This window comes from Rosa rugosa, chromosome 1, assembly GCF_958449725.1.
Source record: "Rosa rugosa chromosome 1, drRosRugo1.1, whole genome shotgun sequence".
NCBI classification, from domain to species: Eukaryota; Viridiplantae; Streptophyta; class Magnoliopsida; order Rosales; family Rosaceae; genus Rosa; species Rosa rugosa.
In genome coordinates, this window is record NC_084820.1 from 47,577,251 (window position 1) to 47,602,105 (window position 24,855).

At 40.1% G+C, this 24,855-nt stretch overlaps 1 long non-coding RNA gene and 1 pseudogene across 2 annotated transcripts; one reads left to right on the forward strand and one right to left on the reverse strand.

Moving 5' to 3' along the window:
• Positions 1-81: 81 nt before the first annotated feature.
• Positions 82-1,877, reverse strand: LOC133739504 (uncharacterized). Of its 2 annotated transcripts, none has more exons than XR_009860663.1 (5): positions 1,352-1,877; positions 1,170-1,260; positions 1,000-1,080; positions 678-879; positions 82-275 (listed from the first exon to the last, which is right to left on the reverse strand). It is a non-coding gene; the product is annotated as an uncharacterized LOC133739504 (long non-coding RNA). The 2 variants fall into 2 exon arrangements; XR_009860664.1 differs by having other exon boundaries at positions 82-316.
• Positions 1,878-10,490: 8,613 nt separating this feature from the next.
• On the forward strand, positions 10,491-13,716 carry LOC133739510 (probable 2-oxoglutarate-dependent dioxygenase AOP1; annotated as a pseudogene).
• Positions 13,717-24,855: the final 11,139 nt, after the last annotated feature.

Sequence of the window (24,855 nt, forward strand, 5' to 3'; positions counted from 1 at the left end):
CCTCAAATCCTAAATTCTTATTTTCCCGTAGAAACAGAGGAATTCAGAATAGTTTTTCTAGAAATAATGACACCATGACACGATCAACAGCTGCAATGGCGTAAAAAGACACACACACATACTGCCACAAGTAAAAGTAAATTATTTACCTTTGCTTCTTTCTGAGCTTCTTTCTGTGCCTCTTTCTGTGCAGAATCATCCTCCACAGGGTTCTGAGCTTTTCTCCTCAGAAGATACATGTTGCCAACAAATCGATTTCACCTCAACCTATAACACTGATCAAAGGCAAAACCTTTTTCAATCACAACAACTGAATCTGCAAACAATGTAAATAACTATTTCAAGAAACAGCAAACCACAGTTTAAAGGTAATCAAGCAGAGATATGTTGAGGTGGTCAACTCACCCTTCGGAAAAATCAGACACCACAAATTTCTAACACATCAAACAATCAATCAAGATCCATTTTTTCATTAAATGACCCAAAGGGTTTTCACCTAATATTGTTCATGTTCATCTGAGAGTGACAGATCTACTTAAATTTCAGAAAAACAAAAGCATGCCCAGAAAAAAAAATATAAAAACAGAGATCATGCAAAAACAATAACCCAACTCTAAAAATGTCTTCTTTTTATTTTTTTTCCCCAGAAACTGAAATGAATAACGTATTTAACGTACCTGGGTTGTGAATGTGAGAACTGTTTGGTGAAGCTGCCTCTGCCTTTTATGGAAAATAAAAATGCAGGAGAGAAAAGGGTGTGCGTTTGATGAGTTAATTGACATGGCGAGGGTGTCGTTTAGTTGGGTTCACAGGACACCAGAGCAGAGGGAAAGGGGTCTTGATTGAAATGGTGGAGTCCCCATTGTAGGGGATGTGCGTCTGATTTATAGTGGGAAATAGAGTGTGGCCGGGACTCGATGGACTGAGGGACACAAACAGCTGCAACATCAGAGACCATGAATTGATTAAAATGAAGTAACAAGCATAAGGAGTAGTTACTGTTTTCGCTTCTTGGCCCAAGCTTAAAACTTCCAAGCTACAGAAACCTTCATGACTAGAAAACACAGTTCGAAGTCTCCTCTGCAAAATCCAAACCTATAACTCAACAAAAGCGCAAAAATTTCCCAAAATCAATCACAAACAATGAGAAGAATCGAGAGAGAGCAAACCAGATATGGAGAATGCCCAGAAAGCTCAGAACATGAATGCCCAGAAAGCTCGAATGCAGCCCACAAAGCTTCGGTAGATGAAACACAAATCCTTGGAAGCAAAATAATAAACAAAATCATATCAGTGAATTAAGGACTCACAAATCCTTTGAAGACATGCATTGAACAAATTCGTCAATTACCTAAGACAAAAAGCTCAAATTTTCTCCAAAAGCCCGGCCTCCATCTCTGATTCTCTTCACCGTCTTCGAGCAGAGGAGCTGGTCCGAGGCGGAAAAGGAGGAGGACGAGGCGGGTCGGGTTGTGATTGTAGCTGGAGAACGAAGACGAGGCGGAGGGTTGTGGTCGGAGGCGGAGAACGAAGAGGAGGATGGTTTTTGTCGGATGGGGAGAACGAAGAGGCTGATTCTCTTCACCGTCTTCGAGCAGAGGAGCTAGTCCGAGGCGGAAAAGGAGGAGGACGAGGAGGGTAGGGTTGTGATTGTAGCCGGAGAATGGAGAAGAGGAGGAGGGTTGTGGTCGGAGGCGGAGAACGAAGAGGAGGATGGTTTTTGTCGGAGGCAGAGAACGAAGGAGAAAAGGGAGGTTTGGTCGAATAGTGTTAGGGCAAGCTGAAGTCAATGATACTCCAAATATGTCTAAGTGTGGGAATGAATTTTTCCTCCCCCGCGCTTCTTTTACAAATTTTAACTTAGCCGCTCAGCGGTTTTCTGAAAATTCAAACAAAAGTTTTGTCATCAGTCAACAGTAAAAAGCGATGTCAATTATATGCATACAAATCGGTTTTTGAGGAATCAATGTTAATGACATTGTTTTACATCGCGTGTATTTCTCAGCGACTTAAATGGCATGATGTCTATGAGCATAATTCTAGTAGTGTCTTGAGAGAGGGGGTTTCAGCAATTTTTTTTTTTTGAAAGGAAGGGTTTGTGTTTTCTATTGAGAGTTGATTGGTTTTGATGCTTCTAGTTGCTCTTGCTTGTTAGTTTGTATTTTTATGAAGCAATGTTGTGGATTGGTACATTGGTTTTTGTTATTTTCTACCAAATTATTTAGATAATTCATGCTCTAATATACACAATGGAAGTATTTATGCTGTAAACTTAAATTCATGCTCTAATATACACAATGGAAGTATTTATGCTGTAAACTTAACTTTGCGAGATGATTTTTCATGGGTCTTTCTAAATGTACCCAGCAAATATCTAAGTATACCCAGCAAATCATAATTTGCATGAAAAGACGGTTGTATCCCCATAAGAAATGACATTAAAAGTCATGGTAAACTAAGATAATGACAACAACAAAAAACCATAAAAGTTGAAATTGTGTTTTCTATTTGTACCTAGCAATATTATATTCATGAAACAACATGGTTTTCTTCCCGCAAAAAACTTGAATTCCAAACTTCATTTTTCATTAAACTTGCTTCATTTCTTAAGTTTAATACACATGGTACTGACAAAAGTGTGAGTGCAATCATGATTTTAGAAACTTCTATTAAAGTATGTTCATTTTTTTTTATCATTCAACATAAAAGACTTAATTAGCTGCTGAATAGATCGAAGAAAATGCATTTTCGACTGTTGCTGGGTTTTGTGATTCTTGATGCCATGCTTGCAGTGAGGCGTTTGCATCTCTGCGTTCTTTGTACCTTGTGAGCCTCTTTTGGCACCATTATACAGTTTCTCAAGTGTCCTCTATATATCTTCCACAATGAAATACATCTCCGGGCTCGTGCATTAAGTTATTAATTCTTTACTGACCTGAACATTTCAAAGGTCTATAGTACATTGAGAAATCAATTGGCCGGATACTAGTGACCTAGGATCCATAGTACATATTTGAGTTTTCTAATTCTTGCCCTAGTCCCTATTGATGTTGCTTTAGAATGGGTAGCAATTAACTAACCTAAACTCGTCAACTCTGAGTTTTGAGTTTTGATCCAATTAAAAATATTAACCTCCGACTTAAGATGTGGGACAAAGAAAGAGAAAGAGAAAGACATCGAGACTCGAGAGTTGGGGAAGTGAAGCAATCTGAGCAAATTGAGTGTTGGATCGATTGATGATAGCCAAGTGAATGAGAATGGATTTAGACCGGTGTTTCCATCATCATCTATCTCAATTCTACGTATCGAGAAAGAAAGCACTGGATCGGAAGGATCAATCTGATTAATTAAATTAAATCTATGTTACCAGATCAGCAATAAAAATATCATTATAAGATTGGTATTCTTCATCTCAGAAGAACGAAGAAGTTTGCTGGGTGTTTGTTATTCTTCATCTCGATAAGGTTTTGCTGGGTGTATGAGTTTTGCTGGGTTTAATAAAAAATAAGGGTATTATCGGAAAACTCGCTGGGTGTAGTTAGAGATTTTAGGATTGTTTTGGGTGTAAAAAATTTGCTGGGTATATTTAGATATTTGCTGGGTACATTTAGAATGACCATTTTTCATCGTTCTTTTGAGATTAGAATGTGGACAGCAAAACCATATCTACTATTAGTGTTACTTGGAAGATCTTCGTAACATAATCATAATATCTTGGTAGCAAAAAAATTTTGATTTATTGTATAATGATGTTTAATTCATGATTGACTTGCTAAATAGAAAAAAGAAAAAGAAACATAATTGCAAGAGAGGGTAGTTAGGGTAATTTGTAAATAAAAATTGGATTAAAGTAATATAAAAATAGAGGAGGTGTGTGAATAGAGAAAATAAGTGTGTGAATAGCACCACCCTTCATTAAATACATATCTTTTTTTTTTTTGCTGAAATAAATTGAGATAAATATATGGTAAGGGACTACCTATTTTTTTTTCTTATACAAGAGAGACTACCTATTGCATTTGTTGCAGTTGAAAAAAAAAAAAACGAGACCCAAAGAATAGCATATTACACTAGAAGACTCAGCATCAATTTCTCAATGGCTCAATGTGAGAATTTCGGTAAATCACATGGTCATCACTAAAGTTAATACAATGGCACCCAAAGAATGTTTTAATTGCTTTTCACTTGTTGGGTTGAACATACTCAAATGCCAATGGGGAATTGCTTATCACTGAGGACTTGACCAAGACAATATTCATATGCCAATTGTTGAGATTTGTGAACTATTGATGATGAAATTGAAGCGAAACAAAACAATACATCACAAGAGTTCTTGAGGAATTTTTCAACGGTTTTCACTTGCTCTTGTTTGTCCATATCATTTGGATAGTTAATACATTTTTGAAACTAGATTGATAAGAAGGCTCGATTCCATGCATGCTAAATTATTGAGAATCAAATTCATGATATCCGGTAGACTTGGAAACAAAAAAAAAACTGCATATATTTCTTAATTCCAACTATGTTTCTTTGTTGTTAATATAAATATCTCTTTTGGTAATTTAACTTACCCATAAAATGTGATGTTGGGTGTGTGAAAAAAGGAATGTGTATTTAGTATTTAGAGTTGTGTGAATAAAATTTATCTTTTCAGTATCAAAATACAAAATATTTAATTGTATTATCGCTATATTTTCATTTATTGATTTATATTCTTTCTTCTTCGAAGTAAGTTATTTCTTTTTTATTCAATTATGGTCATATCTAACTGCAAGACTCCGGTAACAAAATCTTCTGTCTCTCTCTGATATCTTTTCTTCTCCCTTTATCTTTGCATCTCTGTTTCTCTATCTCCAGCCATTTTCTCGCTTAATTGTATATCTACCCATCTTCAGCACCCATATAAATAGATCAAAATGAGAAAAAAGTCGACGAACCCATAAGGTTGCAAGTTATGAAATAGAAAAGGAAGAAAGAAATCAAATCACAAAGATTCATGCCAACCAACCATGGACGACCATGCATGTCAATATGATGCTACTAACTTAGTCTAATGTGTTTAAAATAATTCAATCAAAATCAATTGTGAGTATTGCTTATACCTCAAGATTTAAATCGTTCTAATACCTGGTGATGAAGAAGATAGTAGTCAATTAGGCTTTTCCATTCAACTTGAAGAGCAACATATATGCTTCTTAAATGGTTGAGAGAAGAACTCTCCTTGTAAAGACAAAACTCGTGCAAAAGAGAGAGGACAAATAACAAACTTGTGAGAGAGAGAGAGAGAGAGTAATCATCTATCCTTATCTATCTAAAGTCAAGAAACCTAAAGCAATTATACTTCTTTTTTTTGGTCATTTATAAAGCAGATATCTATGATAATTATTATAGAAAATTACTCATAAGTGTCATTTTGAAACTTTAATTAACCATAAGGCCACCTTATTTTTCTTGTACATATAAGGCCACTTGCATCTTCAAAATAATTTGTTCTCTGACGATTTTGCCCTTCTACCTAAGAAAATCAAATCGCTGATCTCAGTTTACTCATTTTCTCCGTCTTCTCTCTCTCTCTCTGTGCGACTCTCCTAGGGAAGCGCTCTTTCTTCCTCTTCGTCCTCTGACAACCATTTGTCGCTTTTGTTTCTCTAGCTTCCGGCAACGGCGATCAAGACGCCTACGACCTTCATCAACCCTAACTATGACCTAAACGGCGAGAGATCTCGGTGTTCCAAGCACAACGGCCACTTGTCTAATTGAAGCATCTCGAGGTCCCTCTCACGTCACCGGCGATCGATTCTCCAATCAATTGCATCCACCTCCATCGGGAACGCGTTACACGATCCGCCGGAGCCATCACCGCAGCGTTTTCATCTTCAAGTCCTCGACCTTGACTGCTTCGTCTTTGATGTGTTTTTCTTTTTTGATTTTGTTTGAAATTAATTTTATTTCAATTCAAAACCTGAGCTTTGGAAACTAATATAGAATATAGATTGATTCATTTCGTTGAAAGTCCAATTGGTTGTGTTGTAAAGTGGATATGTATCATCATAAAGTCAATTGATTATGTTTGAATTGTGACTCATTCCCCTATGTTTGGTTTGTGATTTTCATTTTGGTTCTGTTGCTTTGGTCATAGAGTTATTTTGTGATTTTCGTTTTGATATCCTATAGAAAAAGATACTGATCCTCTATAAAAATGTTACTGGAATAGTTTTGATAAGCTACTATTGCTATAAGATGAACTTATTATGCATTATTTGTTGGTTTATCTGTTTTCTTTTTTTGGAGAATTGATATACTGCAAAATAGCTACTGCTGCAGTTTTGAAATGTTGTTGTCATGCTTTCCACAAGCTACTATCATTAGCAAACTAAGCTACTGTGCATTACTTATCAGTTTCACTGTGTTTTCATTCATATCAAAACTAAAAGCTATCTGATTGATAGAGATAGGTGCTGCTGTCTTCATTCCTGATTATAATACTAATCTTTGTCATATCTTTGTTCTTCCACTATTTCTTCGTTGTTGAATGCACTTAGTAGCTTTGTATAACTATCATAGTGACTTTATTCTGTTCTGCTAGTATTTTTTCAATATGATTCCATTAGCTTTTGTTTATTCTCTTAAGCTTCTGTTGTGAAGTCTCCATTGATTAGAAGTCCATTTGCCCGGTCAAAATCTGTTTGGATGAAGTGGTGAGTAGGGGCTCCACAACAAGGCCTATTAAGGGTGGTAGATGTGGTGAGTAGGGGCTCCACAACAAGGCAACATGTATGGTGCAAATCTGAAAGCTGACACTAGTACATGAACAGATGCATAGCTTTCTAAAACATTGAGAGTGGCTTTTGACAATATTGGGAGTATTTTTCTTTACAGCAATGGGAGTAGTTTTTGCTTCAGTAATAGCTTTTACTATATTCGAATTTTTTTACAATGGGAACAGCTTCTGCAATAACTTTCAAGATTGATGTTGAACTTTAGTGTTTAACTTTGTCATAATTCCAACAGTTTCAATTTGTTGAGAATCTTATTGGATGTCTAAGCTTTTAAGTTCATCACATTTTTACAATTTTTGCTTTACCTATTTTTATTATGTTTTTAAGTTACACAATGGTTATGTAAGATTGGAGTTGCCTTTTGCCCTTTTCATTAGTCTGATTCATGGAAATATCAGACATAAATGTGCCAAACTGTCCATAGCAAGAACAGTTACAAAATGAAGTTGGAAAAGGACATTCATGTTAAAGATGAAAATTAATGCTGAAAATATCAAAATAGACATCATTTTCCATCAAATATCAAAGCTGAAAATTAAACACAAAGCTACTGTCAACACTTCATCAAGCCACTGTCAATACTTCAAAATACTATTGTCACCAGTAAATTTTTCATCAAATATCAAAGTTGGAAATAAAACAATCATAAAGCTACGATCAACACATGAAAATGCTACTTTCATAGACTAAAAAATCTACTGTCACCACTACATGAAGCTACTGGTCGAATTATCATCTAATGCCTCTTGCCGCTCCTTCTTCTTTTATTGGCATAAATGAACTCCTTGTCTTTAGTAGGCTTGCTTTTTTATGCTTGATTCGAAATTCAGCCTTCTAGCTTGCTTCCTCCCTTTCCTCTTCTCTCTAACCAGTTCCTCTTCAAGGTCTTCTTCTTCAAGGAATTGGATAACTACTGCCAGTTAATATAAAAGCTATTGTTAGTGAGCACAAAAGCTGCTGACATATTCAACATTAATTAGGAATGCTGCTCCTATGAAACAAAAAAGCTACTCCCATATATTAAGAACGCTACTCTCAAAGGCTCAGAAAAGTACCACCAAACTAATCATATCAACTATTAGAAAAGCATAACAACAATTAAATGTGATGCAACTAAAGTACTAAGAAGTATGAATGCTGCAAGAATAACATTTATGTACTCATCATAAGCATTTGTATCCAACAATATCTTCCCAAGCATTTGTGCTACAGTAATAGCAAACAATGAAAAGCATGAGGACCGAAGCTTTGCTGCAACCAAGGAACACAAGCTACTCCCTGGGACTAACACAGCTATTCCAACGATTGAGAAAGCTGCTACTAAGAAACAGAAGTTGAAAGCTACTCCTAGAGACTGACAAAGCTAGTACCAAACAACATGAAAGCTACTCCCAAACTGAAACTGCTACTCTATATGAGTAAGGAAGCTACATCCAGCAACACAAAAGCTACTCCTAGAGACATGGAAGGCTACTACAAAAGAATCAAAAAGATATTAAGAACAAGCATGAAAGCTACTGCCGATATGAAAGTGAAAAACCTAAAAGCTCTACCAAACATCAAAGTGGCTACCAAACAGAAAGATATTGTAGATATTGAAGCATAAATCTATTGTTAGAGAACACTAAAGGTACTAATACAAAACTATAAAGCTCTTGCTAAACACAAAATCTGGTAATCGTTTTAGAAGGTCTAAAAGCTACTGTACACATATGAAAGCTATTACCAAGCAATCTTAAAGCTACTACAAAGCATGAATGAAAAGTTGTTACCAAAATCAACTGCCACATATGTAAATGTCCTCATCTACTTTTCTGCATTCTCTGTCTTTTAAAAGTCCATGATGGAAGACATAAATGATCTCCCATAATGGTGTCCTATTCAACCTCAACATTACATCTGGACTGATCATCCCTTTGTAGGTTTTCATCTTCTCGTTGAATGACTGTAGACTTGCTCTATACTGTGGTGTTCGGTCTCTATGTTCAGCCATTTTTTCTTCCTGCAAGTAGAGAAAAAAATGAGAGAAGATAACAAACAAAGCTACTATTAAAGAATAAGAAAGCTACAGTGGAAGGCTACAAAAGATACTGACAAAAACAACAAAAAGCTACTGTAAAAGACTAAACAAGCTACTGTAGTAGATGTGTAAAGCTACTGTCAAAGAACCATAAAGCTATTGAGATAGAACCAGAAAGCTCTTGTTAAACATGCAAGCTGGTAAGCCAAGTTGTTGTTAAAGATAAGCTACTGTCAAGCATCATGAAACATACTGCCAAACATTCTAAAAGATACTCCAAAGCAGAACAATCGCTACAACGAAAGACTGTCAAGCCTACTAGCAAATTGAAATTGAAAGATACTCCACAACAAATTGAAATTGAAAGAGAAAGCTACTGCAAACAAAGATGCTCCACAACAAATCAAAATTGAAAAGAGAAAGCTACTGCAAACAAAGATACTCCACAACAAATCGAAATTGAAAAGAGAAAGCTACTGCAAACAAAGATAAGAGAAAGCTACTGCAAACAAAGATACTCCACAGAAAATCGAAAGAGCGCCGGCGACGAGGTCCAGATCAAGAGGCGGTTGAGAGAGGCCCATCGACGAGGGAGAACGTCGGCGATGAGAGAGTGTCCCGCCGACGAGAGAGAACGTGCGCCGGCGACGAGAGAGAGAGAAGGATGCGTTTCTGAAAATGAAACAAACCCTAGATTGATATCACAATTTGGGTCTGTTTTGAGAGTGGCAGAACTGTAAATTCCTTTATTTTTAATGTTCAAAATTTAATCCTATTTTGTATCTGGTGGCCTTATGAAGGAAGAAAATATTGGGTGGCCTTTAGGCTAAAACAACACCTTAAAATGCACTTATATGTAATTTTCTCTAAATATTTTTGGTATATACTTTTTTTGGTTTGACAACATATTAAACATGTACCAATTAACAAAAAAAAAACATGTAAGATAAAAATGTGAGTATTGATGCGGATTTCAGTGAGAGAAATTGAATGCCATAGTTATAAACAAAATATACGGATAAGGACATGATCTATCATTTTTTTTTTTATCTGAAAGAGTGATCTATCACTTTATATATTTTTATTTTATTTACTTTTATCTTTTCTCATATACCTATTGATATTGGTATATAATAAATCTCTGTATTCTAATATACCAATTTTACCCGCCTATATGCCACTGTTATATGTATCTAATAAACAAATGAAACAGAAAATAATTTGGTATAGTTTGCTAGTATCAAATGATACTATTACAAAAGTGTGTCTAATAAGGAGGTGGCTAGCTAGTAGCTCATTAGGAGAGTGGCTAACCACATTTTTCTGAGTTTGTCTATACTTTTTTTTTTTTTTTTAGAATGTGTATGAAATAACGAGTTTTTTTTTTTTTTTTTTTTTTTTTTGAGAAATGTATGAAATAAGGAGTTAGTTCAAAGACAAACTCGGAAAAATATATGGGCCTAATTGTAATTACCTCCTAGTTAATTCATACCTCATTACATGCGACTTCATTCTACGTCCCATAAAAGTATATCCTCTCTTTCTTTTCAACTTGTTCGGTCACTCTTCATCATAACATCATCAGATCGAGTTGTATAAATAGATGGACAAGTAGAAGACTGAAGAGATCATCCAAAACGCACTCAAACAAGCTACTCCTTCTTCCTCTCTAAACCCCACCAGATATAACAATGGGATCAGAAACCCCTCTCAAACTTCCCACCATTGATTTCTCCTTGAAAAATCTCAAGCCAGGCACCCCCGAGTGGGACTCAGTTAGAGCTCGAGTCCGCTCCGCACTCCAAGAGTATGGTTGCGTCGAGGCTTTGTTTAACAAAGTTCCTTCAGACGTTCGAAAAGGCATATTTGAAGCAACAGAAGAGCTTTTCGACCTACCTTTACAAACCAAATTGCGAAACGTTTCTCAAAAGCCCTTTCATGGCTATGTCGGGCAATACCCCATGGTCCCACTCAAAGTTTTAAATATCGCTATCTTCATATCTATCGGTACTTTGAAAAAGGGAGATATCGGGGATACAGGGTACGAAAATATCGTTTTTGAAAAAAGTCAATTTATTAGAAATTTAGAACTACATATAAATACATATGAATGTCAACTTCATCTACATCCAAAAAGAGACTCTAGGCGGTTGAAAAGCCGCTCGCTGGTCTACGAAAATGCAATAATCAGACCAAGATATATGACCCATATAGTGCGAATTGTAGTGATGAACATGATAGTTATAGATCTCTTTAGAGCTGCCGACTGTTTCCCCTATAAGGGGATAATAAGGATGAACCCAACTGGATGACTGATCATATACTTCTCCATATTGATTATATCCATAAGCATCATAACCAAATTGATTGTTGCCTTCATGAGGTTCATTTGAGATCTCACTATGCTCTGTGCCTAAACTGATAGAGTCAAAACTTAAGGCAATTGAAGAAACATCAGATGGGGTACTTTGATCATCAGTTGCACCTCTAGTCCTCCTCCCATATCGGGTCTTCTCTTGAGCACCATGACCAGCTGTTCTCACTCCGTGGTCTTCATCTTGGGTGGCATGATCAAAATTACCTTCACAGGTAAATTGGAATCCTCCATCCACAGAAGATTGTCCATATTCATATCTTTCACCTCCACCACCTGTTCCGCTTCCACCCTCTCCACAATCATCAGAACTATCTGGAGTTGCTATACCACCCCACGCATCATCACTATTTGATTTATCTTTTGGGTTTTTAACAACTTCTTCAGATAAGACTCTCTCTACGTTGATTCCAGCAATAGTTGCAGTTTCTACAACTTGTGGAAGAGGTCTTCCAGCTTCATCATCGAGGTGTGCAGGCATAATCCAATCATGAAGTGGATCAATGCCATTATCAAGCGGCTCGCTTGCAACATGAAGTAGATCTATATACCTACATTTGATAGTTACTTTAGCATTTGAACTTTTAGCTTCTTTATACTATTCAACTACATACTATACACTCACAAACTACACAGTAGCTTCATTATTCCTCACTTTTTCAAGATGGATAGCTAAAATTTAATACTCCGTACTCTGCACTCTCTTCTCATCATGTCATCCATATATGGTTCCTTGACTTCCTTTTGCAATATCATTTGGCCTCATTTGAATAATTGAACCTTTATGGCTTTATCTTCTTTCTATTATTCAACTACAGAGTTACAAACTACATACAGAGTTACAGACATAGTCATAGACTACATAGTACCAAATCTCTCCTCACACAGATTTGCATTTAGACTTTTAGAGAATTACTTCTCACCCAAAATCGCCTTGTGGGTATTTCTCCGGGGTAAAGATTCGCCTTGAGGGGATTTTCTACTCACCTAGATTCACCTTGAAGGGATTTCTCCTCACTCAGATAGTCAGATTTGCCTTTAGGAGATCTCTCTTCACACAGATTTTCATTTAGAGAATTACCGAGTTTTTTTATTTATTTTTACCTCAAATTTTACAGATATTTCTTCACTTTATCGGGGATATATCGCAAATATCTAATATATCGGGGATATTTGACGATGTCGGAGAAATTTCGCAGAAACGGTAAAAGATAAGATATTTACCCCCTAGATATATCGGTTCGTCGAAAAAATGAGATATCGGGAGATATATCGGAAATATCGCAGAGATTTAAAACCTTGGTCCCACTATATGAGAGCATGAGTATTGATGAAGCAGACGTCTATGGACAAGTTCAAAGTTTCACAAACATTTTTTGGCCTCAACAAAACCCAAATTTTAGGTTAATACATTCTTTCCCCCAACTGTATATAGTGGCAACAACAAATATATCCTGCTATATTATCTTGTCGGTAACTGTTACTCTTAATCATACATGCAATCCATTGATTAATCCATATATCTAAAAGAAAAATATACTTAATTTTCCGGCCGTTGTACGCATGAGACCTAATAGTAGTTGATTATCAAATGCTTATCTCACAAATATTGGTTTTCATAGCAGCAAAACTGTTCATTCCTTCTCGGAGAAACTATCTGAGCTGGATCAAATTATAAGGAGAATGATTCTGGAGAGCTTGGGACTTGAGAAATACCTGGAGGAACACATAGGGTCAACAAACTACCTTCTTCGAGTCATGAAATATAAGGGCCCTCAAACCAGCGAGACTAAGCTGGGCCTAAACGTACTCCCACACAGATAAGAACATTGTCACTATTCTGCACCAAAACCAAGTTGAAGGACTAGAGGTGCAAACCAAAGATGGGAAATGGATCAATGTTAAACCTTCGCCAGAGTCATTTATCGCCATGATTGGCGATTCTCTCTATGTGAGTTGCTTTATATATATATTCTTAATTGTGAAAATACTATCACAGTAATTGACCAAACGTAAAGAAATCCACAATCAGTGCTTCATATATAGTCTTGCCAAATGCTTATATATGAGATCAAACTATGTATACATCATCTGCGTCTTCACTCATTGCCTATTGGTTTGGGTTGAATGCTCTGATTTCAACAGAAACAGTGAGTTTCCTGTGTGACACATGCTTGGATCCATAAAAGTCAGAACTATACTAATTGCTATGTTTTTAATTGGTTTAACTATGATAAAATTTGTGCTAATTTGATGTGCAGGCATGGACAAATGGTCGACTACATTCTCCACATCATCGAGTGATGATTACAGGAAATGAGGCTAGGTACTCCACTGGATTGTTCTCTATCCCAAAAGCAGGTTACATAATAAAAGCCCCAGAGGAGGTTGTGGATGAAGAGCATCCTCTGCTTTTCAAGCCATTCGATCACGTCGAGTTTCTTGGATTTTACTATTCAGAGGCTGGTCAGAGAGCTCAATCTGCTTTGAAGACTTATTGTGGTGTCCAAAACTAGCTAATATAGCAGCCTTTGTGTGATTTAATTACATTTTCCTTAATTATACTATACGAGGTGGATATATAGCAAAGGAGAGAGAGAGAGAGAATCAACTGCATAACATGTCAACTTTATCTATGTTTGTTTGAACTGGAAAAAAAAATTGTGGCAACCGTATATGTTTAAAACTGTAAAATTGTGGCTTTTTATAAGTACAAATAGCCTCGCTTATATACTCAATGGCAGCTGTTCAATTTGATAGTTTATTTAAGCGAGGGATCTTTACTAAATAGTTTTCAATTTGACTTATGTTTTGGAGATATCATATTTAATTGTCTAGCATTTAACGTTTAACCGAGAGTGTTCGTACTTTTGAGAAAGCAATGAGCAAAGTCAGGTGTACATATGTAGGGCTCTTCCACACTGGAATCTCTTTTTTTGCTTGCCAACTTAAGGGATTGCTTATGGAACACATTTTTTTATCACAACTTGGCAAATCGACTTTTCAGTTGTGAGATCTCCATAAGTAAATCACTTTAGTAAATATTCAATCAAATTGAAATATTATTAAGGTACTGAACTAGATCAAATCAATTGATCAACCAAATATGTCTAATCAGAACCTTTTGTATTGATAATGGTAAATTACAATAATGTCTTAGTGATTTTCAATTTGGCTGAAAATTTATAAAAATGATCTAACCATGAAGACTTAAAAATGAACAATCGAGATGCTGATGTGAGCCCCGAAAAATTTGTCGAGCTAAGTTGAGATCGTTTAAAAGTTACTTTACGATCTCAATAATTAAAATGGTGCTCTGAAATATTTTTTGAAATTTTTGACAAAGTGAAATTTTCATTTTAGGAGTTTGATAATAAAATACGTGAAACGACGAGTACGTGAGAATTTTTCTGGACTTTTTTTGGACACCCGATCTAATTTTTATGAATTTTAAAAGTTTTGGGACTAAAGGAAAAAGAGAAATTAGCGTGGTGCAATCTGGGCCATATAAATTCTCCACCGCTTCGTTACAGCCGTCCAAATTTATTATGGGAGGGTTACATATAGAACCAGATCAAAATCGAACGCCCCACATCATTCGCGAAGACTCAAGGTCGAGACCCGGATCGCTGACCTGAACACCCGAGGACGTGACCCAATCGGAACTCCTCCGTTGGGCCATCTCAGGTGCGCTGGCCTGTGTCATCCTCTTCGTCTCGCCATCACCGTTACGTCTCTGGTCACGGCTTGATCATTTGTCGATCGTGGAGAGAGAATCGATGCCGGAAAGTCACGGTAGCTCCGACGGTTTCTGGGCAAATTTCAGAGGCTCCGGCGACGGGTTGCGCTGCATGAGGTATGAAACATGATCCTCTCGTTTGAAATTTGATTAAGTTTGATCGGATTGATGTTTTTTTGGTGCATCGGGCTTCGTCAGAGAAATTGAATTCTGTTTCCGGCGACCATTTCAGGGCTTCTTAGATTGATGTCGATACTGTTTCTTATCTCAGAACGTGTAGTGAGGCTAAGTCGTCTTATAAAGCAGAAATTGTGCTTGAACTGAAATGAGGAGGAGTAGTTCGTTGACGACGAATTGAGGAACTCAAATTGGGTCTAAGACAGAGAACTGAATAGAGAAGGTAACTGGGAGATCCATATTTGAAGTCATGCAAATTGGTTGTTTTGTCCAAAATATATGGAGTCCTCGAATGAGTTAGTTTTGAATAGTGAATATGATATAGCGATGGTTTTCTATGAGTTTTTTTTTTTTGGCGGAAAGATTACAATAACAGAAAAAAGCAAAGAACAAGAAAAAGGGAGAGGCAGGCAGGACTAAAACCTGCACACCGAACAGAATTGTGACAGACCAATCTTGAGGAGCCATTCCAGATTTGAGGGCTTGAATCAGGATGAGAGAAGACAGGACCAGGAGGTAGTCTTGCCACTATAGACAAAACTTCACATATGGCAAGGAGTTCTGCCGCAAGCGGCGAAAGAACAGGAAGAACTCCAGCAAAACCATCCATTAATTTGCCCAAATCGTTACGAACAACAACGGCAATACCACAAGTGGAAGAGGATGCAGAAAACGAAGCATCAGTATTTAACCTAAGGCAGCGAACAGGGGGGGAGTCCATGTATGGGCTGCAGTGGTCACAGGAACCAATAAGAACTTCCTTTGGAGCTAGGAACAGAATCCAAGAACTCCAAAGCATCAGAGCGAGCTTTCATAGCAACCTTGATAGGATTTGGGGTCTGGTGGCTAAATACACACCAACATCTGTGCTTCCAAATATTCCACATTAAGAAAGAAATATGAGTGAAAAAAACTTTAGGAGCAGTAAATTGACAGATCATATCAAACCAATTGACCATTGAAGTGATAGATTGCACGGACACTTTGTATCGTAGTGGAAGAGCGAATCAAGTAGCTACAACCCAGGGGCAAGAAAATAGAACATGTTCCACTGTCTCAGGAAACAGATTGCAAAGAGTACAAGTGGGATATGCTGAGCAATGTGTCTACGAAAAAGTGCATCTTTAGTGGCCAATATGTTGTGAGCAATTCTCCAAAAGAAAAGTTTGACTTTGGGGAGAGTATGATTATTGTGAATCCACTTCCAGATGGAGGAGGTGGAGTGAGAGTGATGAGGATGAGTGGAAGAAGTGGTGCAATTACGAGAAGCTAGGAAGTGATAACCTGATTTGACACTATAGCTCCCATTCTTGGAGAAAGGCCATATGAGCTTATCTTGACAATCTCGGGCCACTAGATGGATAGACAAAATCTTGCTGCACTGAATGGGGGAGAGTTCCGTGTGAATGGAGCTGAGATCCCAACTTTGGTTGTTCCAATCAATCAAGGAACAAACTGCAATGGTTAGATTAGCTTTGGCTAAACTGAGAGGAGTTGGAGGGACTGTCGGTATCTAATTATCTGACCACAGCTTAACCGAAGAGCCATTGCCAATGTTCCACATAGAGCCCGCTTGGATAACCTTTCTGCCAACTAGAAGGCTAGACCAAAGCCAAGAAGGTGCAGCACCTCGTTTGGTTTCAACTGGTTAGGATGGAACCAAGGATTGCAGTGAAATAAAGTGCTAGGTACCCTTAGTATTTTGGGTGCACCTAATATGAAATTAAATTAAGTTGATGTTGGAATTATGTCGATATAGTCATGCATGATTGGTCAAACAAGGGAAAATTTGGTTTGACGATTAAATCGACGAAATTTGTATCCTAGGACTGCAGTGAAATAAAGTGTTAGGTGCCCTTAGTATATATTCAGAGAGGATCAGAAGCAGACATCCGCACCTCATGCAAAAGTGTGGACGCGGTTCAGGGAGGCTCAAGGCAATGCGGATGGCAGCTCTAGTTCTGTCCTAAAAAACCAAAGACATCCCGGAATGCGTCACCATCAAGGTGAAAGGCCAACGTGATCGAAGTCGAAGGTCCGTGCCGGAAGTTTAACAGAAACTCCGAGCAAACCAATCTTGACTTTGAACTCATCACTGAGGAGTCCAACGGCTCTCAATATGAAAGCCTGATTCGGCACCGGCAAGATTCGCACTACCATCCGCGCCGACCCGAGCCGTTCTGAGCAGCGTCGGCACTTTTACATCTTTGCGGACGTCTGCCTCTGATCCGGCCTATATATATATATATATATATATATATATATATATATATATATATATATAGGACCCTTCCACTAAGGGATCCCTTTTTTTGGTCTTTTCTAGGGATAGGGTATTAGACCAACTTTTCGATCACATTTCATCATCTCAACCGTTCAGTTTTTAGGTCCTAATGTGTAGATCATTTCTGAAAATTTTCAACCAAATCGGTGATCGCAAGTAGCGCAAGCGCAACTCTAGAATTCCTTAAAAATTACCATAAGAATTCTTTTTTTTTCTTTTTTTTTTTGCCATCGTATGCAACTTTTAACCAAGAAAAGGAAGAAATTTTTTTTTTCTTTTACCGTTGTATGCAATTTTTAATCAAGTAAAAAGAAAAGAAAAGAAAAAAAATCAAGACTTGATTTCAACACCACAGCTAAACTCCACCTTGCCAACATCAACCGTCGAGTAGTGGCATCACGCCCATGAGATATGGGTAGATAACAATGGGTCAACAAAAGACCCCTTGGCACTGGTCGAGCCTCTCTATCCATCATCATATTAACATACTGAGATCAGTCTGAGAATATTTCTTTACTGGCTCTCATGGATTACAACGAAAAGATACCAAAAAGCATCAATAAAGAAATAAACAGTGCGAAAGAAAAAGATGAGAAAATTGCATCTGAAATACAAAGAATTAATATAGCAAGAGCAGCATCATCGAAACGATCCGTTGATTTTACACTACAGATTGCAGCCGTGTAGTGATTTGAGTAGTTGGTGGTTTGACTACCCATGCAACTCCAACGCACACATTGATAAAAACCAATTTGGCGCCGAAATGAGGGCACTCTCCCACCTAAAGATCGAAGTCGGCCAAGGGTGTCAGAACATGGCCATGTTGACAGACGATCTTTCACGAACATATACCATAACCCGGGGTCCCAAATCCAATACCATTAACAAATAGAGGCCTCAAGCCAATCCAAAAATTGAGAAGCAACCCAACAAACATAGTGGGCTGGAAACCAAGCCCAACAACGAAAGTGGACCAGAATCTAAGCCCAAAGTTGAGAACGAGTTACAGTCTAAGGCCATAGCCCACCCGGATCCCAAATCCGGATCTTCCAGCTCCTATTCCAAAATCGTTATGTGTTCTAGTTCCAACGCCGACGTGAACCCCTGCATCCAGTTTGCTAGCGAAATCTACCCTCCACCCCTGTCGAAACAACCCTAGAAACGAGCGACCCAGCCAAGCAATGATCGAACCTGATCGCCCACCACTTGCGCTAAGTGTTGTTACCGTCACCAGAGCCCAGCCGCCTAGATCACCTGGATAGAAAGCAGTATCACCCGGATCCCACAATCCGCAACAGCCATCGCCATCCGCGACTGCCAGCGGACTGTTCATGCCAGCACGACCATCATCAGGTAACTGCAGCCACCATTCACAGTTTCCACCCAAAACCATCCCCTTGCCTTCGACAACACCAAGGATAAACAAATAGAGGCCGAAGCCTGAAGAGATCTCCAAGAATGGAGCAGGTACAGAGCGCGATAAATCCATGAGAGCCGTCGCTCTCCAAACCCTAGCAGAGAGCGCTAGGTCATTTTTCCTTAAGACAGTTCATGAGCACAATTTAGTAATTGAGCAATTTCAAAATCAATTGAGCTTATCTGGCTTGATTCTGTGGGACTAAATATTGTGCCTCCAATAACCCAAGGGTAGTTCTATTTTCATATCAATCTGAGACTCTGAAAGTACCCCTTACTTGGATCAATTTGTACAGAATTTGTTAGGTTACTATTTAATCATGAGGTCATGCTCAAGGCAAGGTCGATCATAGTCTTCCAGGTAACCACTGCATTTTTTTTTTTTGTTACAAGGAGATCTTAAAAAGGCCCAAAAAAGCAAAAGGAAGTTTTACACTACATTTTGGGCTATGAAGCTTCTGTGGTCATTATATCTTGAGCTCTTGTTTTTATAAGGTCAGGCTCATGTTCTCTATAATAAATTTTTTTTGAAAGAAAGATACATTACATTAGATGACCAGCCAATAAGCCAGAGTCTAACATATACTTAAAGACAGAAAATGGTGAGGAAACGACTAAGCTCCTATCTAAGCAATGTAAACTCATTACAAGTCAATTTGAGCTCGCTTGTAAAGCGAACCCATAAACAAAGAACAACTCCGTGTCTTCTGAGAAAAAATCATCTTCTAACCCTCCATCCGCCAGGCACTTAATTGTGGTACGAAAAGAGAGCTACTTCCCACCAAATAAATAGAAGTCAATCCTCATCTATAAGCCGCTTTCTCCAGTCCAACTCGAGATAATTACCAATTCCGTAGAACCATGATCTGAATTGCAAATGGCACTTTAGAGACCTTAAAGGCCCACCGTCACCCAAGGAGGTCGAACTCTTAGGCCAGGCCAGCCTAAGGCATTAAGTAATGAATGAGGGTGTAAAGGCACCTTCCAACCTGGCCCAATCTAGAATAGAATCAGATCCACTCACTTGGGCCCAAAAACTGACCCCACATGGCCCAGGCCCAAAGCTAAAGGCCCAAGCCCAGGCAAGAAGACGGCTAGGAGCTTCAGATCGCTGCCAGGCCGCCTGCGCCAGCACCTCCGTCATCTCCGGCGGCCTTCCTTTCTAGCACGCAATGGTTCGACGACCCAGGCCGGAAAAAACCAGGACAGCCGCACGGCACCTCCAAGCCGACAACTACCACGCCGCTCGTCGCCCGACCAAGTCTGGAAAACCAAGTCGACACGACCTCGTCTTGCCGCTGCTCAACCTTGATCCGACAAACACACCAAGACCAGATATCTCTCTTCCCGGATTGCAAAAACCCGGAATCCCAACTTTGACCGTTGAAGAGATCCCTTTTTCCTCAACCCTAGGAAGGAGAAAAAACCAACTCGACACCTGCTCTTCAACCCAAGCGACGACCATGCTCCTCTGCCTCCCACGCAGACCACGTACGCTGCCGACGAGAAGCCTCCACTGCTAGAGACAACAGGAAGGCGCCGCTGCTCTCTCTGCTAAAAAAATCCTAAGGTTTTTTCTGAAATGGGGTTTATTGCTTTTTAGAAATTATAATAAATTTTTTATTGTAAAGTCATTGCTTTGAAAAAATAAAAAGTTTTCGAGTTATCTGATTAATTTTTATGGAAACGATATTTGAATCTAGACTTAAAATGTGAACTATTTGGATCCTTGAAACTAAGTTTCATCATCGACCCTTACTACATGCAGGAAAACAAATAAAAATTTATTCCTCTTTATATACACATACATCCAATTCTACATTCATCTAATTATCCATAAATTGCTATGAAGACATGTTGATGAAAAAATTTCTCTAACACATGCACAACATATATGACATACGAGCATGCAATTTACTACTCAAGACTATTACTCTAGAGTCTAGACATTTTACTCCAGTGAGTTATCTGATGAAGAGAAACATACATAGATATGTGACATCCAGAACACCGCCAAATAATATACGTCCCATGAGCCAAAATATCCCAAGCAACACCTCGCCCCGGACCACAGCAAGGAAATAGCTAGCCTTACTTGATACTAAATCCCAATTTCCAACAGCTCCTTAATGATACAAAAGATGTTGATAATGTACAGCCGACCAACTTCCTAGGGTTGCTAAGCCAATGCGAAGAAGCACGTGGTTGCAAAGAGGTGGGTATCATATTTGCAGCTAATACCTATGACATGTTTACTTACTTAGAATGGGAATGGAAATTAAATAAATGAATGAGTTTTCCTGCGTTTACCAACATATATAGGTATTGAAATAGTTGCATGTCTCACCTCATTGTCAGGAATTAATTCCTGAATAACGCGGAATTTGATAACCAAGGTCGGAGTATGGGTTTAGGAATAAAAGTTTCAGGAATACATTTTTACCAAAATATTCATACGTATTTTCAATAACCCCAACTTACCAGTAACTGTAGAAATTTTCAATGAAGGGTATTTTAGTAATCCAACTACTTTTAATTTCAATTCATGGACATTAGTAAACAGTATCCTTGATAGTCAGTTGCTGTTAATGCTCAAAGTCTGGCGGTAGCCGAACCTTCATTTAACGCGGGTCCGGTGGGCGAACCGCTACTCTGTAGACTTGGTGATCTTCGCTAGCTGTCAAATGAAAGACAGGGCGTCAGCGGGAGACCGCGTTGGGCGATCTTCACTTCTCCGATGCCTAAGTCAGTCCAAACATATAGACAGCATAACAATAAATGAGTAGTAAATGCGTAATTAATGAGGAGAGAGGAGAGAACCTTTTATAGGTGATGAGGAGGCTGATCTTCTCCTTGTTTTCGATGTGGGAATGATGTGCTTCAGTCCCCAGCTTTAGGAGCTTCTGATGCTATCTTGGCATAGCGCGTGGCGGCGCATCGGCGGTGATCTGGGGGTGATCCGAGGCTCAGGCTGTAGCCCGCCTGGCTGTGTATCTGTATGTTATTCCTTTGGCGGGAATTAGTACATCTGGCGGTACAATGAGCGTAACCCATTATAGCTAATTATGCTTGTAAATGTACATGTATGTACAAGTCCCCCAAGTCCCCAGTCAAGGAGGGCAATCTTGGTTGGGGAGTTGTTCAGCGGTTTGAAGCGTTATCTTCTGCTAGACTTGCAACAGCATAATTAGCGTCAGTGCGTTGTCAACCATGGATTTACTGAGCAAACGCTTTATACCCTTTCGGGTGGGCCCCTGCTAGGCCCGCCAGGGAGTCCCCCACTCCCCGGCGAAGATAGACCTCTGGATGGTCGGCAAATTGTTTGTTGAGGGGGAGCTGCACGGAGCAGAGGGTGTTGGGTAGCGAGCCCAATCTTTAGTACCCAAGTGACGGGGCTCAACGTGCCTGATCAGGGCCGTGGTAGACTGTTGACAAGTCCCCGTGTCCCGTAGGGACGGTCTGACCGTAACGCCGCGTGGCGGTCGTTGTCAGAGTGAGGCGTGGCCTCGGGATCCGCCGCTGGCGGATATCACCCCGCTGACTGTAGCAAGAAGCAGCGTCCAGTAGACGTGCCTGGTGGTATTTTATTGAGCGATATTGCGCTGAACAAAGTGCGCAGCTTGCAAGACGAAAAAGGGGGTTCCGCTAGAGGTGTGTAGCGGAAGGCGCCCCGCTTGCAGGATGGAAAGGGAGAAGTTCCGCTGGCGGAGTTTCGCTCACTGGAGACTTCGTCACTTGGAATGTGACAAGGGAGAAGTTCCGCTGGTGGGGTTTCGCTCAGCGGAGACTTCGTTACTTGGAAGGTGACACGGGAGAAGTTCTGCTGGCGGGGTTTCGCTCAGCGGAGACTTCGGACGGTTGGTGATTTCTTCCCAAGTGGTTACTTCCATTAGACACTTCGTCTGATGGTGGTCGACACGTGGCCAACTCGTAGAGGGTTAGCGTCTGGAGGCTTGTCTCCTAAGCCTGGCCGTATTCTCGCCATTAATGCGAGTAATTATGGATTCCGTAACCGAGGTGACGCCTCGGTTAATCCGGAGAGTAAGTGGAGATGTGGGACACGTGTACGGCTAGTGTGTGATGTCGTTTTTCAGTGGACGGTTTAGAATTCGTTGATGTTGACATAAAAGGTGGGGAACTCAGCGAGATTTGACACTTTGCTAAGGCTTCAAACTCTACTCGTAGTCTTCACGCTTTGCTCATCCGAGACTGAAGAAAAAGGCTGCTGGAATTTCGTGGAGATATCGTTCCCGGAAAAACGAAGATTTTCCCCATCGAAGACTATTGTTCACCATCACACCAGAGCTTTCGCCATTAAGGTTGGTATCTTGATTCTCTTCCCTGTTTCATTGGATCTGTTGGTTTCTGGGTTTTGCTGTTTCTGTTTTTGGGGTGCTATCTGCTCTTCTTTGGTGTGCTCTGAGGGTGTGAAGTGAGATTTGGGGGGTGGGTTATGGTGTTTGGCAGAGAGTTGGCGTTTAGGGATTTGCTAGATGGTCGAATCTGGGTTGAGTGTGTTTGTTCTTGTTTTGGCATTTTGTGGGTAAACTATTCTTGATGTTCTTGGCTATAACTGATATAGGCATAGGCTAGATCTTGTATGAGCTAACTGATTTGGGTTTTAGGGTTTGGGATGGCTAACGTCGTAGAGATTTCGAGCAGTGAGGATTCCGGGTCTGACGTGTCGTTCAGCGTGGCGGATAGAATATTTATTGACTCGTTGCGTCCGTCTGCACATGCAGGAACCTCACTGCTAGAACCGCTACAAACCATACCCTGGGAAGTAGCGATGGGTTGTGCCTCGCGTCCAGAGAGTTCTAGGGCAAGGGAGGCCGCCGCTGCCAAAAATAGGCGTGATGAGCGGTTGGCAAGTAACAGCGCTGCCAGTGGCTCCGCTGGCGGGGGAAGATGCTGAGTCAGCGTGGGTCCTCCAGGACGGCACCCCTGTTGACGAGGCAGGAGGGCGGATGAACGTTGCCGCCGTCAATCGGGTGAAGCGGATGTTCCGGTTGCTAGGTTCGGTGAAGTTGCGTCCGCCGACGGTGGACGAGAATGCATCGATTCTTCCAGAGGGGTTTGCCGCCGTGCACGAGGCGATATTCCGCCAGAGAGTGACACTCCCGCTGGTGCCCAATCTTCAAATTTTGGTGTGCGAGTTTGGCCTTGCTTTTAAGCAAATTTGTCCCAATATGTGGTTGTTAATTTTGGCGCTGAATTCACTATGGCGGTTGTCAGGGAGCGCCCAAGCAGATCGAGCTGGTGTATGTGAAGCGCCAAGGTTGCAGAGGGCAGGTGAATTTGAGCCGCCGCCAGGGAACGCCCAAGCAGATCAAGAACCTAAGGGATTCCATCCTACTGGCGGGGGTCCTTATGTGTTGCCACGGCGGGGTGGGAATATCAAGCTGGGTCCAACGAGGGGGAGCCGACGTTTAGGATTAAGTCGGAGTTTCAACATATCCGAAGTTGTTTACCGGTCTCCGCTGAACATAGCTGGCAGTTTCTCTTATGCGTAGCCTTGTATTTCTACTGACGATTACTGTGTTTGTGCAGCGGGCTTGTGCTATAACCTGACGCGTGAAGAAGAGTGTCACGTGGCACGTATCAGAGGCTGTTGGCGGAATCGCAACTTGTTGGATTTTCGCCTTCTTACCGGTTGGGAGTTGTTGGTCGATCAACGACTGACTCATGCCGTTGGTAAGAAATCTCCGCCACATTGTACTTTCGATCAGAGCGCCCCAGGCTGACTGGTTTGTTGTTTTTTTTTTAGAAACTACGCCAGGTAATAAAGCGAGCCGCCAGGTAATAGCTTTTGATAAGGCTATGGACCGCGCAGAGATCGACAACTTCCTGGAGACCATGTATGCCTCCGGGATGGCAGCTCAGCAGCTGGTCGTGAACCCGGAAATGCTGGCACTGAGCCCGTCTGAGGTTCCAGTGGTGCTACCTATGCCGCACCACTCCCAACTTGGGTGGTGACGGCCTGCCGGTCGTTCAGGCGGGGGCCAATGTGGATGGCGGGAAAAAGGGATCTGCTACCGCCGCGCCACAGAAAGAGAGGGTGCATAC